At 38.9% G+C, this 19,451-nt stretch overlaps 1 protein-coding gene across 1 annotated transcript in view; it reads left to right on the top strand.

Moving 5' to 3' along the window:
• LOC120936397 (ephrin type-A receptor 3-like) overlaps window positions 1-19,451 on the top strand; it is a gene marked incomplete in the record, with an annotated part of 325,284 nt that overhangs the window by 808 nt on the left and 305,025 nt on the right.

Here is a 19,451-nt window from a genome sequence, read left to right as displayed (position 1 = left end):
ATCTGGATTGATTTCACCTATGCAACAACATAACATAGGGGTTTCAAGGTGCACATTTTAGAAAATCCATTTTATGCAGCAGGTAGTCCTGTAAAGCAGGTAGTCCCAGAAGGGTACGCTACAGTGGCTGATATTTGGGGGGTTCCCAAAAATTCCCAGAATATTAGCTCTAGGTGATTTCCTAGCATATGTCAGCTATATCTTGTGTATTGAACAAGGCTAAGGAAAGTCAGTCAATGTGTATTAGAATTTTATGGAGGCTCTGTGTCTTCACATCGGTGTGTTACATACTATCATTATTGAGTCAGGCTAGGGGATAAGAGTCATGTGAATGGGGTTGCAAATCATTTTTACCAATAAAAGCACATTTTCGCAAGCTATCCACATGGGGTATGGTACATGTCATTCAGTTGCCTACGTTATTTCTGTATTACAAGAGAGTATTATTACTGACTGAATACTCATATTAGTTGAATACATATTATTATTATTATATGTCCCATCCTATGTATTTGTTCTGTATCACACAAGCCTGACTTTACATTAAACATTGCTGAGCTTGTTTCAGAGCATAAATGAAAAGAGCAGTAACATACTGTTATTTCCCTATTCATCAGTTTGGAACAGTAAGAGAAATAAAAAAAAATAATGTTGGTGGGTTTCTATGGTTTATTTATTTATTTTTTTATCCGTGTACAACTCTTGGTTTAAATCTTTTTTTATTCATTTTAAATAGTTGCTATGGTTTACGACACCTTGCCATAAGATGCCATTGAAGTGGATATGGAGGGAGGTTTTATGTATTATTGATAGGCACTGTGAATGTGGCTGCCTGTAAACAGTAGCAGAAGACTCATATCAGAGGGGGTGAGGGCACTACCAGTCTAGTGATGCTTATCTGAAAGGCAATTAAACTGTCTGTGAGAGAATCCCAGAAGCAGCCAGTGTCTTTGTGTCTTGTGGACCAGTTGAGCAATTAGAGAGATGCCTACTGTGAATCCCAACTTACGCAACCTTTCACCATGTGCTGGATGCTTACAGTATTTTCCCAGTAAAAGTTGTTGAAGCGATTAAGTCCAGCAGTTGATGAGTGGTATGCCATACATGTTGGCAAAAGTATTCAAACTTGCCAAAAATATGCTTTGACTGTAATTCCTGAACTTTGGAGAAAAGATCCATCTGTGCCAATTGCCAACCCACTGGGACTTATTTACTAAAGCAGTAGAGGCTGATCACGTAGCAAAGTGGGTGTTGATTCAGCTTAGTAAATAAGATGAAACATCAATCAATCAATCAATCAATCAATCATGTGCTAGCACAAATACACTTTTTAAAAACATTTTCTCACATATGATTGGGTATTCAAAGTACTTTGTATTTATTATACTACTGATTAAGTAAAAAGAAAACAACAGTAATCTTGCCTAAGTATAACCTATGACTATGCCTTTAAAAAACTCCGTACCCCGTAATAAGAACCAATTAAATATAAATTCTATTCTCACTGGTTTGGTGACCCTTGAAGACCGGAATCAAATTCTTTTACCTATATCCTTAATACATATAGAAATTTAAGGCGCTGGCTATTACAGCTAATATATGAATATATGGACGGGTATATTAATCACTATTTCTGTTTTATACTTACTCATGCATGTTCCTTATTAAAAATTCAATGTGGGCATAGGTACTCTGGAAGGGCTTGTCACATTTACCGATGAACAAATGTGTGAAGACAAGTGTTATAATTCAATAAAACATCTGTTTACAGCATATTAAAGGCCTCCAGCATGCAGTTGTGATGTTGCTGTATAACCTGATGCTGCCTCATCTGGAAGCTGATTAATGATGCTTTTGTGATTAATGTAGGGAACTTCTTGTTATACATTTCATTAATAAAATATAGGAATAAACAGGCATCTGGTGTGTGAAGCTAAAAAAAAAAAAAAAAAAAACAGTATCATGCAAGGTATTGGCAAAGTAAGGGTTACTGGTGCCATTGTCTTTTGTAGCTGCCAGTCTGTAATCTCGCCATCTAATTTCCTGTAACCTCAGGACATGTTCAGGAAACCAGTGATACAAACATTGATGCAAATACTGTGCAGATCTCCACTGATACATCCACAGTAGATAGCAACTACAACAATCAGATGAACATTTCACATAAGTACAAAATGTAACCCCTTAAAAAAAAAGGTGCATAAGACATGCCACTTTAGCTAAAGAGCAAACTGAATTCAAATAATACTAAAGCCTATAGCACCTTACCCACATTTCATCATATATAACACTCCCTGCTCTGGTATATTTCTGTGACATATAGTCATTGGTAGCATCTATTTTAAAATAGAAAAGGCATATCTATCTATCTATCTATCTATCTATCTATCTATCTATCTATCTATCTATCTATCTATCTATCTATCTATCTATCTATCATATATATATATATATATATATATATATATATATATATATATATATATATATATATATATATATATAGATATATATAGATATATAGATATATATATATATAAAAATATATAGATATATCTATATATATGTATATCTATATAAATATATCTATATATCTATATATATATATATATATATATATATATATATATATATGGATATATCTATCTATATATATACAGAGACACATAGGGGACTGGATTTATCTAACTGTAACATGGAAAACCATAAATTTCATTGGAAAGGGCGATATCCAACATGGAAACCATACATTATACTATAATGAGCGATATCTACCGTGGAAAACCATACATCGCACTGTAATGAACGACATCCATTATAGAAAACCATACTTTTCTTTATAATGAACAATATACAACATGGAAGACCATACATTTCACTATAATGAATGATATCCAGCATTGAAAACCCTACATTTCAATAAAGTAAACAATACACTGTAGAGTTGTACACTTTCAAAAGGACCTTATTATCTCTGAGTACAAACATACCTATATCTTGTCATTCATAAAACAAAAACTTCTACTCTCAAGCTGTCTCATGTGATCTAAGTTCATAGAGTCTCTGAACCCTAAATACCTGTGTTGTGGATGTCTTGTTTTTAGTTAGACAGAACCTACCTGGTAGATTTGCAGTTAGAAGAGAAGATCGGCATGATAAAACAATGTGCAACACATGAATGAAGCGGGGCCTGCATATGTAATGATCGAATATGGCTGTAAATTGTATGAGGAAACATGTTTTTTTTAATGTGAATAGATGAGAGGTACAGTAATTAAAATCACATGGAAAAAAAGCAAATGTGATTACATAAAAATATAAATAAACAATTACATTAGTGAAAATTAATTATGATCCAAAAATCACCTTTTTAAACAAATACAAAACTTAGATTTTAGGCCCTCAAGTTTATCAATGGTTTCTAATAAGTAAAGAAGTGACTCTGTCACTATAGTGCCACTTACAGAAAAAGACCAACTATATAAAAAAAGGGCACTTTTTGAAACTGCTGCTTCAATGCTCTCCACTAGTCAGATGCTTTGAATACTTGACACCCCCCCCCCCAACCCCTCCCCTCCTGCAAGCAATGGTTACACCCACCAGCTCATGCATCATATTGTGATGCACAAAATAGTAGGAGAAACTACAGCGTGTGGCAGGAGGAGCAGGTATTCACACACCCGGACACTTGCAGTGGCTGGGGGGAGCAAAATACAGCCAATAAAAGTAAGACTTCATTCATACTCTCAGGCTGTTAGTTCTAGGTCGTGAAAAAAATATAAATCGCGCTACCTCTAAACCATGTGAAACAAATGTTTGAATCACAAAACACACAAAACTATGTGATATATATTGATATAAATCATAAACCATGTGGTATATGATGGTATATATAAATCACTAATATAACAAAAAACAAGAGAGGTTGATAGCCACTAGAGGGCACTATATAGTACTCTCAAGTCCCTCAATAACAGTGAAACAGTGATAAATGAACATCTAATTTTTTTTAGATTATATCATTAGATCAATAAATATTAACCAACAATAAAAATATATATAGACATATAAATAAAACAAATATTGTAGCAATAAATGTTTAACACATGAAATGCCAAATGCCCGTGCTCTGTGCCAAATTCCAAAATCAGTTGAAAACGTGTCCAAAGAAAAGTGATGTATCCTCCACCAAAATATAGATTGACTCCTTACCAAATCCCCATGATCCCTTATGACAGGGGATCATGAACAGCATATAATAGGTAGTCGCTCCCAGTTTTGCAGTTCAGACAGATACAATCCTTAACATTGGGTCTTATCCACAAGTGATTAGACTTCACCAACATCAATGCCCACCATGTAAAAAACAATAACAGCTCCACATAGCGCATTAAATGAGTAAAAAAAGATTTATTAAAAGTTGTGTTGCACTTACAAACATGCAGTAAAAAAATGCCTCAAATCTGATGCGCCGGCCGGTACACCCGTCCACTGGGGGAACGTTTGGAGCTCTTGGGTGACGACAGCGCGCTGCTCCGCCCTACGTCCGTTTCGTAAAATATTACTTCTTCCGGTTCTAGGTCACCCAAGGCTTAATGTTTCCTGAAAGCAGGACACCTGATCTTTAGCAGATTTGACCACCCACATTGATGGTCGGGGACCACTTCAGATTTTGTGCGATATATACTGGTGGTGTTTATCATGTATCAATGTAGTCCCTCAATTAATGAATATGTCTTGCAGGTCAATGAATATCTGATTATATAGGTACAAGCTCCTTAATAATTGGCCTCCTTCTCACTGAGAGAAGCACCATTGAATTGTGGTTTTTGCATGCTTGGAGCATAAGTTCTTGATGATGACAGCTTGATGCTGGTAGTTGTTAGTGCCACATTCTCAGCTATGATTACCCTCCAATGCTTAAGATTCCCCTGAATTAGCTCTCCCTTAATGTCCTGTATATCAGCATCCAGTTTGGAAGAGGAAGGGAGAACCCTGTAAACCAACCAGGGTTTCAGTGTTGTAAATCTAGCAAATTAATCTTGCTGATTGTATGGGAGAGCACAGAGATGACCTATTCAGTGAGTTATTGTTCTTTCAGTATCCAAACAATACTATTTGTTGTTCATTACTATTATCTGGGCAATAATTTCAACACTAGGTTATCTGTTCTATCAAATGCCTAAGTCACCCCAAGGACTGCATTGAGTGCTTTTTGCGGGGCCTACCCACGCACAGTCAGAACTACTCTTTGATAAGGGGATCCCATGTTTCCAGTAGAATGGAGAAAAGTAGTTCTGACTGTTTAGGGGTAGGTCCGATCACTGGAGACTGCTGCTTTCAGAGAGAGAGGACTTAATCTCTGACCAGTGGCAGGGGACAGTTAAAGAGAAACGAGAGAGAGAAAAAATAGAGAGCTTTAGAACTGATTGTATTCACCTTAGTTGTTTTAGAAATGTATAATAGGGAGTTTTCATATCTCACCAACACAGTAAAAGTGGGTGGGTTTCCCCTGTGTGCGCCACACAGAGTCTGATTTTGCTTTGAATTTGATTGATTAGATCAGCACGATTTCCAAGCAGCTTTGTAATGTGAAGGGTAACCTGATTGGATACAACCTAAATTGATTGTTTAGGTAGGCCCTAAAATGTGTTAATCTGACAAATTAAAACTAATGGGAATCCCAACTGTTTGTTGACAGTTTTAGAGTCAGTTTTCAGTGAGTCATAGATGAATGAATTATTTTTAAATATATCCCTGCATAGATTTGGAATTCCCAATCATAAGTGCAGAGATACAGTTTGTCAGCTCAGTGTCAATATATTTTATTGATTTATTGTAGATCAATAAAGTGAAAAACGACCCTATTTATTTCTAGGATAAAATCCTATTTCTACCTATCCCTCCATAAATCTGTAAATAAGACATAAAAGAAGTGTATATAATAATGCCATGTCTGGCTTTCATTGCCACATACAGCCCTCCATTGGCCTTTTTAGTGCCTTTTCTATATAATTGTCTTAGACAGGGGCTGTAACTGAATCATATACACTATTGCAGACAGTATTATCTAAACCATTCCTTGGGGGCCACTAACAGGAATATGCAATTATAAAATAGGAGGAAGGGAGGGTACAAATGTATACCATCGGTCTATCTTGAACACCCAGAGGAAACTCACATGAACATAAGCAGCAGGCTCAAGTCACACAGATAGGGACAAGGTCAGAAATGAACTCAGGACCCAAGTGATGCATTGCAACAATGTCAATTGCCATGGGTACCAAATTACCACATTCATAAAAATGGAACCTAAAGGACCACATTTGCAAATGAACAAGAAGAGTTAAAAAATACCAGTAAAACACATTTCCCTATGCCTTAAAGGTCTTAGAATGTTTTGTATATTGATGATTCTTGACTTGTTGAAGTCTCTCTTCTACACTTGTTCGGTAACGTTAATGCAGTTTCAGTCCTTCTATCGTTTCCCTGCATTGATCCATTGCTGTGAAAAAGCTGGAGGAGAAGGGAGAGACAGGAGACAGAAGGGCATTGGTGCATAAGGTGTGCTAATAAGCAGTATGACTAGACTATAAGGACTGTTGTTTACCATTTTTTTTATTACTTTTGGTTCATGTTAAATCAATTGTGAAGGTTCATTTCCTCTTATGTTGACTAATGCCGCGTACACACAGTCGGAATTTCCGACAACTGTTCGATGGGAGCTTGTTCTCAAATTCTTCGACAACAAAACTTGTTTCGGAAATTCTGAGCATGCAAAAATTCCACGCATGCTCGGAATCAAGCAGAATAGCCGCACTGGCTATTGAACTTCATTTTTCTCAGCTCGTCGTACGTGTTGTACATCACTGCGTTCTTGACATTCACAATTTCTGACAACATTTGTGTAAACGTGTGTTGAAAAGACAAATTTGAGCCAACATTCGTTGGAAAAAAATCCACGGTTTTGTTGTCGGAATGTCCGATCGTCTGCATTACTGTTAATTTTTATTGCATTCATGTTGTATGCCGTTTATATTACAAAACAGAACTTTATTTTAAATAAAGAAAGAAAACATCTCAGTGAGGTTATCCAGATATCTGAAGAGGCTTCTGGCACTCATCAATGTATCAATGGTTTTATGATGTGTTGAGATGAACTAGTTGCTTGAAAATGTCCTAGCAATGTCCTGTATCATTAGTACATAGTGCTATATAAATATATATATATAAATATATTTCTCTTTAGTTTTACTTTTCCATATTATTATAGCATTCACATATTATGCTGGACTCGAAAAATACAGCACCCGCTGGTACAGTGAAACACCTTTCATCAAGCACACGTACAAATTAGGGACAACTTTTAACAGAAGCAAGTTAATTTACAAGTACTTTCCTTAGTTTCTAAATGAGGAAAAAGCAAATATGGTATGCAACATTATTGCAGTGAAGCAAGGCAATACAGATTTCAATTCAGTCACCCTGTTGGCAATGTTAGTCAGATGTGCTTCAGAGCTAAACTGGCTACCAATGCAGGACAGATGACCCCCCAATCCCTTCCTTATTTCTCTTTTCTCTTTTGGACCAAGTAGGGAACAGTATTTTATAAACTCTTTAGTCATATCTCTAAGGTGGGAGAAAACATTTCCCATGGTCATATAATCATCTGCCTTGGCAAACCATGGTTTGGAGTGTTTCCAGTTATTAGGAAATGCACATTTTTGCTGCATTGAGCAGATGTATGAATAAAGACTTCCTGTACTTTCTCATGGAGGAGTAAGATGAAGAAGAAGCACTTTTGGGTTATTTGACAGGGAAATATTCATAAGTCATGTATGATTGTTGTAACTGGCCGCCAAAAAGGGACAGACCCTTTGGCCCTGTGGCCACAAAAACAGGTACCATCTACCTGTGGGGAGATCTTCTCGAAAACCTGTACCACTTGGTCATTATCTTGTATTTTATATAATGGTATGTGTAACTGTACAAGGTTTGTTCAGTAAAAAAAAGAATTCTGTTGCTTTGTTCCTTGGAGAAAGTCAAGTCTCTTACACACGCACGGTTTTCTCGGCAAGAAAACTGCTGGCAGAGCTTTCTTGCCAAGTAAGCCGTGCGTGTGTACAAGGCTTTGAAGGTTCTTGTCAAGAAAACTCCCCAGAATCTCGACGAGAAAAATAGAGAACCTGCTCTCTATTTTCTTGTTGTGAGATTCTCGGCAGTGTTTTCCAGCCGAGAAACCCGAGGGTGTGTATTTTTACCTCTCCATGGAAACCCGCGCATGCTCGAAATGACTTTGACGCGTGCGCGGTAGCTTTCATGCATAGGTAGGGTGAAGCAAGATGGCGGCGAGGGCATCGAATGTGATGAGCGCACGCTTGTCGTAGTTGATGACATCACCGCGTTCGTGCCATTCAAAAGAACAACGGTTCTTTTGAATGGTGTGTGTGTACACTCGGCCGGCAAGAGAATCTTGCCAGGAATCTCGTCAGGAAAAACAAAAAAATTTTCCTGACGAGAATCTGGGCCATGTGTACAGGGCTTAAAAATTAGGTCTCTTTCCAATTTTTTACTAAAGGAGAGCACTGGATTACACCATAATGTAAAGGGTACGTTGTAGGCAGGAGTCTCCTCACTTTACCTCTTCCTTGACATATCTCTTCAAAACAGGTTTAGGGAGAGAATGCAGAAAATGGCAGAATGATATTATTTCATATTTTTTTACAGTCAGCTTTTCATTAATATGCCTTATGAGTTCAACCAGCGACTGTCCCCACAGATCACACTAAAAGTCAGCTTTGTGTTTTTCTTGTGGCCATGTGTCTTGTCATCTTAAACACCAGCTTACACCTGAAAGACATATTTATTTTATGGACAGGATTATCCCCTGTGGGAAACATATTTCTTATATCATGTCCTCTGTAGAAGTGCGGGCACCAGCTGCTTCTAGGAAACGCGTCCTTGGTGTATGAACAGGAGGGTGGATGTGAGGGAAGCAGATGTACTGCGGTTTCCCATAGGGTTACTCACCCTGTTGGTGGTCTATATTTTATCTTTCCTGCTTACAAGATACACAATAAAGCGGCATGACATGTCATCTGTTTCAGAGCCTTCTATAAAGCTGTGCACATATTCTGATAAATATTGTCAGCCTTGTGGGTGATCTTTGTAATGTGATGTCAGGCATCTGCACTGTAAGGCTCCAGATTTTTTAATACGAACAAAATGCAATATATAGTAAGCCAAACAGCCAATCAGAATTAATTTCTCTGTTCTGAATCCAAACACAAAGGGGTTGATTTAGATACAAATAGACTGTGCAATTTCCAAAGTGCAGTTTCATTCTGCAAAAGCAGTTGCACCAGAGCTAAGTAAATGAGCAGAATCTCTGCTACTTCCATCATCCAATCATGCGCAAACAAAAATGCATTTTTTATTTTATTTTACTTGCATGTGATTGGGTATTCTTTGCAAAGTAAAGCTTTACCTCATATAAACTAAGTCCTAGAGCAACTACACTTTCAGAGTGCAACTGCACTTTACAAAATGCACAGGGGTTGATTTACTAAAACCGGAGAGTGCAAAATCTGGTGCATCTGTACAGAGAAACCAATCCGTTTTTTTGTCAAAACTGAATTGAACAAGCTGAAGTTAGAAGCTGATTGACTACCATGCAGAGCTGCACCAGATTTTACACTCTCCAGTTTTAGTAAATCAACCCCACTGTCTATTTGCCATTAGTAAATCAACCCCAAAGTGAAATCGGATTGGTTGTTATGACATACTACATGTAAAACATTATCACTGATCTTTACACATGGTTAAGTAAGGGTATTTAAAAAAAAATACAAAGACACTAGACACGCCCTTTGGGTAGTAACATTTAGATCCCCACCTATCATATTCCTCCTCCTATGCAACTGTTCCTAACATAACAGAGGTTGGACTGTTGGATTTTAAGGTCATGGAGCAATACTATTTTTTACCAGCATATCTAGTGGCAGATAAAAACAATATATAGCTCTCTGACAAGAGAAAACCCGATAGTTGTTTGGGGTGGGGGGGACTATATTACTACAAGGAAGGGATCCACATAAGCAGAGCATTTCCAGTTTACTTTTCTCGTGCCATGTGGCATGCCAACTTCTTACTAAAAAACTTCACTAAATGGCTTTTATGCAGATGTGTATAAAAGCAGCTCCTGGGCTTCCAGAGCGCTTATGTTCAGCTCAGCGCAATATTAAACTCCAAGTTGGAGCTACTTTGCACTGAAATAGGATACGTAGCTGAATACTAAACAGATCATAGCTTTGGGTAGGAGATATCTCCAGTCTGCATTGTCCTAAAAGTTGGGGATTTCCAACTCTTTATCTGAAAATAGAAAAACCCCTAAGATGTTAAGACTTAAAATAATGCTAGGAAAAGTAATGTTTTCTATCTATAGACACTGGAAAAATCCATTCCATCACAGTTGCTAAATTGTGTAAGATACTCTGAGAATATCTGAGACAGCTAGATTTCCACAACACAGCGAGTGTTTAGCAACCTCACCCTGTTATCAGCTGACGAGACAAATTAGCATCCACGTGCGGCATCTATTTGAAGAGATCTTGGTCCTTTTGGGACACATGTACCGATTATAAAAAGCACACTGATTTCAGTTGTTGTTATCACTGGATAATTTAGAAACTCTCAGTACGTAAAGGCTCTTGTTTATTATTAGTAAATTATAAAGTTGTGTACTATTGTTGAATTCCATTGTGATATCAGTTTCACTCCATTACATGACTGTAGTTTCCGACTATGAGCCATGTCGTAGCTGAGGAAACATCAGCACATGGGACTGGCACCTCTCCGGTGAGAGGGATTTTCCGATAAGTGTATAGCATGCGTCATTATGAAATCTTCTTTAAGAGAAATGTTTGGTCTTTTCAATTGATTTCTTCAATATACATGTAAAAAAATTCTGCTTGGTGCAAATAATGTTTCATACTTTTCGTTGATGAGTGAAAAAGACCTTGTTTCAAAATATTACTTGTAATTATGTGTGTACATGGGAGTGGTCATATTTGCCCCTTACATATGTGTTTTACTGCTCCTGCTCACAATACAAGTCTTGTTGAAAACAATGCACTCCCTGTCTAGCTGATATCTTCTCTCAGCAGATGTAAAGAAGGGAGGCTGAATGGATAGAAAGTAAAGCAAGGTATTCAATTCACCTTGAGTTTTTTTTTCCTTCAACCAATGGGTCGTAACCCAAAGAAAAAAAACAAAACTCACAGATTGCCGTATCCTCACAAACAATGTGGATGCAGGGATTTCTCCTGTTGCGCTATTGTATTCTTGTTTTCTGACAGCGGAGACTCCCTCTCCCCGCCAGAATACACAAATCAGCACTGAATTGGCTGCAAACGCTGGTTGAATGCTGATTTACCAGCATAACCATTCAACAGAAGCCAATTGCATGACAGTGTTCAGGTCTGGCAATAGTCTACGGAGACCCATGCATTGGGAGATATTTACATGCTTCCCCAGTACTTGGTCCTACATGCACTGATTTGACCAGAAAAAAACTATGGTAAAACTACAACAAAGACACAGACAGAAATAACAATATATGCACGCCACCCCAAGAGGGGACCTCTATCTGGTGAGTGGGGAATCCTGAGGGGAGCACCGGGATCACGACGCAGTGTGTCGTAGGAGCACCCCTTTACCACATCTATACTCTGCTATCGGACTCCAATTGCATTTCCAGGATTTCTGTATTTCCCATGCTTAATGATTTATGGACATGTATGGACTATATATGTGACACCTATAGGCTGTTATATACCATCAGTTTCTTCCTTCACATTCTAGGGTCACGGACAATATTGAGCATACTTGCCCGACCTGACCACAGGCTGGATTGGTGACACTGGGATTTGTGCAATTTTTACACATCTTGCTGATACTTAATGTGATGTATATAATATTGATGGTCTTTGGTATATATCCATTTACAACCTGACACATCTTTCAGCGACATATATTTATACATGATATCCGTCTCATATTAATGTTCCCCATATAAGCAATCGCTTATACTTAGGAACTTCACATCTGGTATTGTTATTACATAGAGACAGCACCTCTTGTTCAAACTCAGGTGCACCCTGGCACTTAATGTGTCTCATTGTCTAGTAACATACCCTCTTTACACCTCTGTAGATGTCTAGCGTCAGGATTTACCCATAGAGCACTTTAAGTGTAGCTGACAGCCTCAGAGTGGTTGCTCTCTAGTTCCTGTGGAGTTTTGGAACTACTATCAGCGTAGTATCCATTTAGTCCAACGGAGAATATTGGGCCACTCCACAGTTGACTCTGCCCTGGGTGGACCATTAGCAGGCCCACACAGACACAGGCATACACTTAGGCAGCGCCACCATTCCTACTCATTCATACAGAAATAACATTTGTTGCAGAGTTGTTGTGTCTCTGCTGTAGATTTCCTCCTACTTCCCCAATTTATCCAATGTGAAACATATATTTTAAAGTAGACTTGTGCACTAAGCTAAAGCTAAATAGTCTTAAAACTGCCCCCACCGCCCTTCTATCACCTATATCATTATTATTATTATTATTATTATACAGGATTTATATAGCGCCAACAGTTTGCGCAGCGCTTTACATCAGGGAAGACAGTACAGTCACAATACAATCCATACAGGAGGGATCAGAGGGCCCTGCTCGTTAGAGCTTACAATCTAGAAGGGAGGGTCAAGTGGAACAAAGGGTAGTTAGCTGTGGGGGATGATCAGATGGACTCAAATGAAAAAACAGTTATGTGTGGGAAGGGTAGGCTTCTCTGAAGAGAAGGGTTTTCAGGGATCTTCTAAAAGCTGATAGAGAAGGAGATAGATGGATAGATGGAAGTATTCTTCTTCTTCAATTCTACCCTATTACTTTGTCGCTGTATATTGTCGTTATCTCTTTAAAACATATTTTTCTGTAACACTTTATTGCACCAAGTTTGCCCTTTTCGTAATAAACCTTTTATGTTGAAAAGTGTTAACCTTGTCTCTAAAACTCTTAATGCAAGCTATGAACGAACCTCTGCCTTTTGAAGAGCGCTACTGGTGTAGAGTAAGGCCTCTGAGCAGACGCTTATTCTAAAATCCTAATTGGTATTGCTAATTGACGGGAGTACCAACGCTTCCTTATCAATGTTGGTGGTGGCAGTTAAAGGGTTAATTGTGTCATTAGCCCAGTGACAATCGCTCTCAGGCTACTAGCACTTAGATTGTGGTCCCGCAAGCTGGGAAATCTTTGTGCTGGGCGCAGCTGAGAGTGGCATTGTTACGTAAGTGACAGCGTGGTGTGAGGTCGGCCTGTCCTTCGTCGCAAGTCGGCGCGGAGGGCGGAGATCTGACACTCGCGTTCGTCACATATTGGTATACTAACTACTCTGTGGAAGTTATGTATATTTACCTATTTTCAGCCCTCTCCGGTCCAAACTGGTGATCAGCTCCACTGTGGCCCCGTACACACGTCCGAGAAACTCGACAGGCAAAACACATCGTTTTGCTCGTCGAGTTCCTTGTGAAGCCGCCGAGGATCTCGGCGAACCATGTTTCCCCATTGACTAACGAGGAAATAGAGAACATGTTCTCTATTTGGCTCGATGAGTTCCTCGTCGGTTTCCTCGACCAAAAGTGTACACACGACCGAGTTTCTCGGCAGAATACGGCTCCGATTGAGTTTCTGGCTGAATTCTCCTGAGAAACTCGGTCGTGTGTACGGGGCCTGTGTCATTCAGCAGCAGCTTCAAGGGAGAGCAGGGAGTGCCGACAGCATATTGTCCATAATTAGTCTATGGGTGATGCTGCCACTCAGGTATAACAGCCATTGCAGAGGGCTCTCTTCTCTCCCTGTAGCTGGTTCTGGCTGACACAGGGGAGATTACGTAACCAGGCTGGAGCAGCTTGAAAATAGCTAAGTATATACATCTTTTTTCCTCATTGTAGTTAGTATAGGTGTTAGAAGGGGGGTGGAAGCAATTTTAGGATTAGTTAGCTTTAGTGTTTGGAATTCCACTTTAATACTTAGTAAACTGCACTTACTAGGTACACAAAGAAATTGCATGTTTACATTGTGCACAAACTTTTTTTTGCAAACTTTACAAATGTCTCTTACTGTTTGGTAGGGAAAGAGTGATGCTGTTCTCCCCTGTTGACTTAAACAGCTGAGCTCACAATGACGTGAAATGGAAACACGTCCAGGGACACGGGACTTCCAGTCTGAGGGGAATAACCAGCAGAGTAGGCCTGTGCGCACATTGGAAACCATTAACATCTTACTTACTGGAGAATTACGTTTGCTTCCTTGAAACAACAAGACATAGGTTTGTTTAGATTATACAGGGACAGAAACTAAAAATTAATCTTATGTCAGTATACTGTAAGAAGCTATGTATTAAGTACTGTAGCTGTTTGGCTATGGGATCACCAAAATAGAAAACTGCTCTTGGCATCAACCATGAAGTTGATAAAAACGGTCCATACACTCCAAAAGCAATTTGAGTTATGGGTGGACCTGACCTGCTGGGATGAGCCAGTCCCCCTGGCTTATTTATGTCTCCAAGAGTGAAATCTGCCTGCCATAATTGCTTACTGTTCTAGTTTTTTGCATTCCTTCCTAACTTTGTGCGTTCCAACATGTATCTTCATTAAAGCAAATAAATAAAAAAATCCAACAAGGTGAGCAGTCCCCCTGACAATGGTCATACTAGGTGCCTAGACTCAGGAGCATACTGTATATTTCTTGAATATGATTTTTTAAGATACAGTATATAATAAATAAGAAAGCATTTTTTAACTTACTGGAGAGCTAAAACGCTCCAACATCTTTTAACCATCATTATTATTACAAGAGAGCTCTAATTTAGGCTTATTTAAACGTTGTTAAAGTCTGCTGAACTAGACTAAAAACCAAGAAAACTCTTTGTTTAATGGTGGTGATTCTAATGCCGCGTACACACAGTCGTTTTTCGGCACGAAAAAAACCCGACGTTTTTAAAAACGTCATTTAAAATGATCGTGTGTGGGCTTCACATCGTTTTGCGGTTCCTTCTGGTAAAACTACCATTCATAATGGAGTAAGCACATTCATCACGCTGTAACAGACAAAAAAGCGTGAATCGTCTTTTACTAACAAGGAATCAGCTAAAAGCAGCCCAAAGGCGAATAGAACTTCCCCTTCAGAGTGCCGTCGTACGTGTTGTACATCACCGCGCTTTGTTCATCATTTTTCAAAAACTATGGTGTGTGGGCAACATCGTTTTTAATGATGAAGTTGGAAAAACTTTGTTTTTTGGACATGCTGAAAAACATTGTTTTTTTAATGCCGAAATACGACAGTGTGTACGCGGCATCAGGCTGTGTCTGCAGGTTCCAATAATGGAAATACATTGCTGTTGTCTAATGTATGCCTTTTAATTTCTTTAGATCATGCCGATTTGGTCTAAATTTTTATGTATTGGCAACAAGCAATATCTTGACTCCATAACAAAGAGTTTCTAACTTGGGCATCTGTACCCTTGTGGTTATAAAAACCAAATCACAGGGGTATGGGACTGGAGCTGAATTATTTAAAGCATTTCTAAACCCCAAATTGTTCTCCAGAGCTTAGTGAATAAGATGAAGCTCTGATGACTTCCATTATCCAATCATGTGCAAATCAAAAATGCATTTTTTTTTTAATTTTCCTTGGGCATGATTGGGTATGCTTCGCAAAGTGAAAATTCACCACATTCACTAAGCTTTGTGGGTATGTTTCCTTGCAAAGCACAATTTCCCTTACAAAGTGAACAGCCTATTTGCAGTTAACCCCTGTTCACACTAGTGAGACTTGCATTGCAAGTCTAAATTGCATGACATGTTGCACCCTATTGTCAGCAGTGGAACTGTTCAAATCGGTATGATGCGGAATTTGTGGTGCCGCACCAATTTGAAAAAAAAGGTTCCAGCACTATTTTTTGCAATTTTAGGTGTGACTTGCATAGACATCTGTGCAAGAAGTCTCAAAGATGTCAGCCAAGTCGCACCTGAAGTCGCACTAACCTGCAGCTTTGTAATCGTGTGATTTCAAGTGAGGTCACACCATTTCAAAGTCAGATTGAGTGTGAATGGGGGCTTAGTAAATGAACTCAAAAGAGACTATGCTATTTGTACGATTATCAAGTTAAAAGAAATAAAAAAAGCCTGAATAAAGAAAAATAATGTAGCCACTACATCCAAGGATATGCAATTAATCTGCAATATATTTACATGTTCATTTTAGGGATTAGTACACTTCAGGCAAACTGAAATAGGATTCTTTTCATTATTGAACCTAAAATCAAACCAGAGAAACTGACCTGATGTATCAGATGATGTTCGAGTAACATTGCCAGTAACTGTAACTCGGTTCCATATATTGATTGCAGGAAGACAAATGGAAAATTATAACTATTATTAGTTTTGACATTATTTTTTAAATCAGGTAAAGATTTATAAAAGATGTCACACAAATTGTACATACAGTCAGTTGCAATTCAAAAGTACAAACAATTCACCTCAGAAAACTAGTCAATGTACCAGAGCTACAATTCAGATCTCATTAGATGCATTGTGCAATGGTATTATTAGTTAGGGCCACAAATAGAGCCCATCTTTCCTGGAGCATCAACAGCACAATCCATCCAACTTGGTTGTGGTTGCATACTACTTATCCAAATAAGTATTCAGTTATCAGCTATACCATCTACAGTGCACATATATAGAGATTGATTATACCCACATTTTACAGTAATTGCCTGTCCATTACTAAATCAGACGGGGCCAGTCCTGAAGTAGCTAGCCAACCTCCCAAAACCTTCTCAAATTTTAAGCAGCTGCTTCTATGCTGATACAGTGCCTTGAAAAAGTATTCACACCCCTTGAAATTTTCCACATTTTGTCATGTTACAACCAAAAACATAAATGTATTTTATTGGGATTTTATGTAATAGACCAACGCAAAGTGCCACGTAATTGTGAAGTAAAAGGAAAATTATAAATGATTTTAAAAATTCTTTACAAATAAATATCTGAAAAGCGTGTCTTGCATTTGTATTCAGCCCCCCTGAGTCAATACTTTGTAGAACCATCTTTTGCTGCAATTACAGCTGCAAATCTTTTTTGGGGATGTCTCCCCTACCAGCTTTGCAGATGTAAAGGGTGACATTTTTGCCCATTCTTTCTTTGCAAAATAGCTCAAGCTCTAAGATTGCCCTGTATTTAGTTCCATCCATCTTCCTATCAACTCTGATTAGTTTCCCTGTCGCTGCTGAAGAAAAGCATCCCCACAACATGATGCTGCCACCACCATGTTTAATGGTGGGAATGGTGTGTTCAGGGCAGGGGCAGACTGACCATTCGAGCACTCGGGCACTGCCCGAGGGCCCCATGCCACTAGGGGGCCCCATTAGGGTGTATGTGTATACTGTGTGTGTATATTGTGTGTGTATACTGTGTGTCTGTGTGTGTATACTGTGTGTCTGTGTATACTTTGTGTCTGTTTGTGTATACTGTGTATGTATACTGTATGTGTGTATACTGTGTATGTATACTGTATGTGTGTGTGTATACTGTGTTCACCCATAATCTATTGCCTGGGGGCCCCATAATCTCCTATTGCCCGGGGGCCCCATGAGGTGTCAGTCCGCCCCTGGTTCAGGGTGATGTGCAGTGTTAATCTTCTGCCACACATAGCGTTTTGCTTTTAGGCCAAAAAAAAGTTACATTTTGGTCTCATCTGACCAGAGTACCTTCTTCCACATGTTTGCTGTGTCCCCAACATGGCTTCTCGCAAACTGAAAACGGGACTTCTTAAGGCTTTTTTTCAACAATGGCTTTCTTCTTGCCACTCTTCCATAAAGGCCAGATTCGTGGAGTGTACTATTAATAGTTCTCCTATGGATAGATTCTCCCACCTGAGCTGTGGATCTCTGCAGCTCCTCCAGAGTTACCATGGGCCCTTTGTCTGCTTCTCTGATTAATGCTCTCCTTGCCGGCCTGTCAGTTTAGGTGGACGGCCATGTCTTGGTAGGTTTGCAGTTGTGCCATACTCTTTCATTTTTCGGATGATGGATTGAACAGTGTTCTGTGAGATGTTCAAAGCTTGGGATATTTTTTTATAATCTAACCTTGCTTTAAACTTCTCCACAACTTTATCCCTGACCTATCTGGTGTGTTCCTTGGCCTTTGCGATGCTGTTTGTTCACTATGGTTCTCTAACAAACATATGAGGGCTTCACAGAACAGCTGTATTTATACTAAGATTAAATTACACACAGGTGGGCTCTATTTACTAATTAGGTGATTTCTGAAGGCAATTGGTTCCACTAGATGTTTTGGGTTGTAACATGACAAAATGTGGAAAATTTCAAGGGGCATGAATACTTTTTTAAGGCACTGTATATCAAATTTATCATCCTTAACATTGAACCCATTTGGTCAATCCACATCTGTGGCATTGGGGGGAGTGGGAGAGGTCCAATGCAGTGAAATAAGTCTGCCAGTCTGAAACAAGACCCTAGTAGCTACCTCTTTGGTGTATCTTTCAGGGTTTATAGTGCCAAGCTTACTTAAAGTGCAATGTTTAGGGTCCAATGGAGACCTGGAGGGCAGTGTTCACTGTGCTGAAAACTGAATTTCAATATCGATGCAATTTCGGGCATCTCCATAACATAAAAAAAAAAAAAAAAATGTCCCCTACATCCCTATTACATCTTGCACATAGAACATCGGGTGATTTGTTTCTCATTTGTGTATTTATAAGATGTACATTTATAAAAATTACATATATAAAAATTAATTCTTTAACGTCCATAGGACTTGTTTATACTTGCACTCACCCTCTGATGAGTACTCTATACACTCTTTGGAGGGTGTTTGACAAGGTGTGAGAAGGAAGTGGCAAGCAGTTGTGACACAGCACCATTCAAATAAATGAGTCACATTTGATGGCCGGTAGTGGCCCAGAATACAACAGGGGGCATCATTTATGCCACTCTGCAATGCAAAAATCAAGACCTCGGCATGTGTACATCCTCCCTACCCGCAAGCCTTTGCAGATTAAGGGGAAGTGGCTGGGGGATGGTAAGATTTTTCTGTGATTTTTTGTAGTTGAACAGCGCTGCATGAAAACAGTTTGTGCCAAGTGCTGATCATCCATATGTATTAGCTGAATGATTGCTTACATGAGAAGGGCCCTAAATAGCTGTGTGCTGTCAGCCTTCCATTGCCTTGAAGAAGGCTTCCCATTCACAGTTATTTACAGGGAAATCTGCTGAAACTCCCACAGGTTAAAATGGTTGCCACCATTTGCAAGTGTGAATGGGGCCCTGGGCTGGTCATAATAATTCTGACAGTTTGGGGAAGGAGGTA

Source organism: Rana temporaria, chromosome 4 (assembly GCF_905171775.1).
Source record: "Rana temporaria chromosome 4, aRanTem1.1, whole genome shotgun sequence".
NCBI classification, from domain to species: domain Eukaryota; kingdom Metazoa; phylum Chordata; class Amphibia; order Anura; family Ranidae; genus Rana; species Rana temporaria.
Note: the sequence above shows the minus strand (reverse complement) of the source record. Positions and strands in the feature narration are given on the sequence as shown.